Raw genomic sequence first — 2,983 nt, 5'->3', positions numbered from 1 at the left:
ATAAAATAAGACACGTTTGATTAAACATGACAAGATGTACGTCAACAGCCTAACTGAAGATGCTTAAAACAAATCGGAGCAGGATGGTGAAAAATACTAACAAAACAACAAACACACACCTAAAGTTCACAGTTATTGTTGGAGAACTACAGCCAGCGTGACACCCTGCACCCATCAAGTCTCTATAGCAACCAGTGGACAGCGTCAACAAACATGCTAACTGGTGGTTAGCCATTTTTTCTGTCCTACCAACACGAACACAAAAACATGAAGCTTTCTGTTCGTTTCGCTCCAGCTGGAGCTGTTAGGACGAGAAGAACTTTGACATTTTCAGTAGCAAACGGCTGAAAACAGTGGATGAACGTTGGAGTGCCTGAAAGAATACCAAGACGTCTCAAATAAAGAATCTGCCAGAAAACTAAAGCGGCTCATCACTAGCCTTTTGTTCAAGCAGGGAAATGATCCAAAGCTGTAAGCTTAAATCTACACAACAGGAAAAGGAACTTCCTGTCACTGCAGTGTGAGCCCCCAGAACTGGCGGCTGGAGAAAAACCAGTTGGGTGAGAACTGGGATTCTGGATGAGGACAACAGCAGGGGTAAAAAAAACAAAACCAAAAAACCAGCTGGTGGTGATTTTTTAATTTTTTTTWAATAAAAATCATTTCCTAACATGGTTTATCCTCCATCTCCTCCCCTTCAAATTAATATACAGGTGCAATAAAAGATGGAGCAATCTTTAAACTTTTTCCCCCTCTACGTCTCTTTGGCAGGGATGTGTATCGGCTACAAACACATAGAAACTTGATGCTGCACCTTCACAGGCAGCTCGGCCACTTTTAATGATTAAAACACCAACCACTGAGAGGAATTTAAAACTACCAACAAAATGACAACTTGCAATGCATGAAGCAACGCTTTCATCGCCCTTCATTCATGTAAAGCCCACTCCTCCTCTGGCATCGATTGCAGCAACAACACACTCACACACACACTCACCACAACCCCCGCACCATTGTCTTTACATTGAAAGCTTTTGTTAAGTTTCTGTCCCCCTGTCTTTACCACAGTATCCACGCTGATCCCACTCTCAATCTCTCTCTTACATACACACACACACACACACACACACACACAGAAACACACACACACACACACACACACACACACACACACACACACACACACCCCTGTCCGGGCTGACAGCGCACACCCGGAGCCTCTCGGGGTCTTGGTCTTCTCACATTCTCACTTCAGAGTCTCTTACGTCCCGTAGTAACTGTAGTAACTGCGTGTCATATAGTTTAGATTAAATTAGATCAGTTCTCCACTCTAACGCTCCTTATTCTATCGTTTCTACACGCAGATAAAATATTTTTCAGCCGATTTTTTCCCCCTTCTTCTTTTAAAAAATTGCCACAAATAAACGAGGCATTTTTCTTTGCAACCAGATTTGCATTAAAGATTCAAACGTGGTATTTTGATCGCTGCCTCTCCGGCCCCATGTGTTGCTGTCCAGCTCCGTGGTGCTGAAAGGACAGCGGAAGGACAGCGCAACTACGAAGCCTCCCTACTCATTTTTCAGCGCAGACGGTGTCTGTCGTGCGCCATTTCCTTTGCACTTCTACGCTGTCGCTGCGCGGTAAAGCACACGACGACCGACTTTTTAAAAGTTGAATTGAATTTGTCTCGGAAAAAGTCGGCAGAAACCCTCCCGCCCTTCTTCCGTCGTCGCCCGTTTCTCTCGTTTACAATTCGGCAGACATAAATTAAAGATAAATTATAGATCTGATCCGAGACGTTTAAACACGAGCAGAGCTCCCGTTAAAACCCGCATGAGAAGTTTTTCTTTTTTTGACCTGGACAGGAGTTTTCAAAACTCTCCGGGAAGCGCACACGCAGCGGCACGGCGCTCCAGGCTGCGTCATTTGCGCACGGTAAACTCGAGGTTTAACACGCGTCACACACCTTGATACATTCGGATTAAATCTATAAGAACACGACACACTGGCGGTCCCACAGGGAGCGGACAGCAGTCTGAACTTTACTTTCKGAACCCTGGACAGCTGGATGCGGTCTGAACAACCTCAGGGAAAAACACAACGAACTCCTGGAAACTCAAACTATCACGTGTTCTGATTTACATCCGATCAATTCAAAGATTTATTCGACAGAGAACTGCGGACACACAAACACGCACGCACGCGCGCACACACACACATACAGCCGCAGCAGAGCTCAGTCTTTGTTTCAGTTTTATTTTTGTAACAAAGTACAAAAATAAAAATAAGAACCGACAGGTTTATGTTTACCTCTGATCATCTAACATATTTCTGAAATGAGGTTCAGTTCTAAATGTTTGTGCGCTTCTAGTGCTAAGATTTTAACAATTAAAAACATTAAGGAAATTCACATGAGTAMAAACACAAAGGAGACATTTAACTGTATTTATTAATGTTAACATATCACCAACTTCTGTGTTCCTGTCTGATTTAAATCTGGACTCCAGTAAAAGCCGACTCTCTTACTTGTCTTGTTTCACTGTAAGGTGTTTAAAATTCACACACTCAGCCAGGAGTTTCTGTTTGTTGTGTTTAACGTGACCTGACCGTCAAAAGCAGCGGATACACACCTGTTCTGTCTGTCTGTGTGTGTGTGTCCAGTCCAGCCTGAGTGTGTGGCAGCTTAGCACGAGGTAGACGGAGGCCTTGTTGCTCGTCCTGGAAGAAACGCAGAGAGATAAACACACTGAGCACACACACACACACACTGAGGAGAAAACACTCCTAATATGCCTCTATGTTGAGCTCCAGATGTACAGTAACKTTTCCTCTTTCTCACACACATACACACACACACATGCTGGACACCCTTCTCACACTGTCACTTTACGCTCCTTCAAGTCTGTAAATTTCTACAAAAGCAGCTGGAAACAAACCAACATGAATCCTCTTGATTCTATGGAAACGTCACACACACACACAC

The 2,983-nt window shown here is 43.9% G+C and overlaps 1 protein-coding gene across 12 annotated transcripts in view; it reads right to left on the bottom strand.

Annotated features, from left to right (window-relative positions):
• Positions 1-2,983, bottom strand: part of LOC103465695 (uncharacterized) — a 43,371-nt gene that overhangs the window by 1,314 nt on the left and 39,074 nt on the right. For all 12 annotated transcript variants that reach the window (XR_533830.2, XR_001776715.1, XR_001776713.1 and 9 more), the window contains one exon: positions 2,631-2,718. The gene's annotated coding sequence lies outside the window, so the exon portion shown is untranslated. The remainder of the gene's footprint in view (positions 1-2,630; positions 2,719-2,983) is intronic.

Source organism: Poecilia reticulata, linkage group LG6 (genome assembly GCF_000633615.1).
Source record: "Poecilia reticulata strain Guanapo linkage group LG6, Guppy_female_1.0+MT, whole genome shotgun sequence".
Taxonomy (NCBI): Eukaryota; Metazoa; Chordata; class Actinopteri; order Cyprinodontiformes; family Poeciliidae; genus Poecilia; species Poecilia reticulata.
This window is presented reverse-complemented; position numbering and strand designations above follow the sequence as displayed.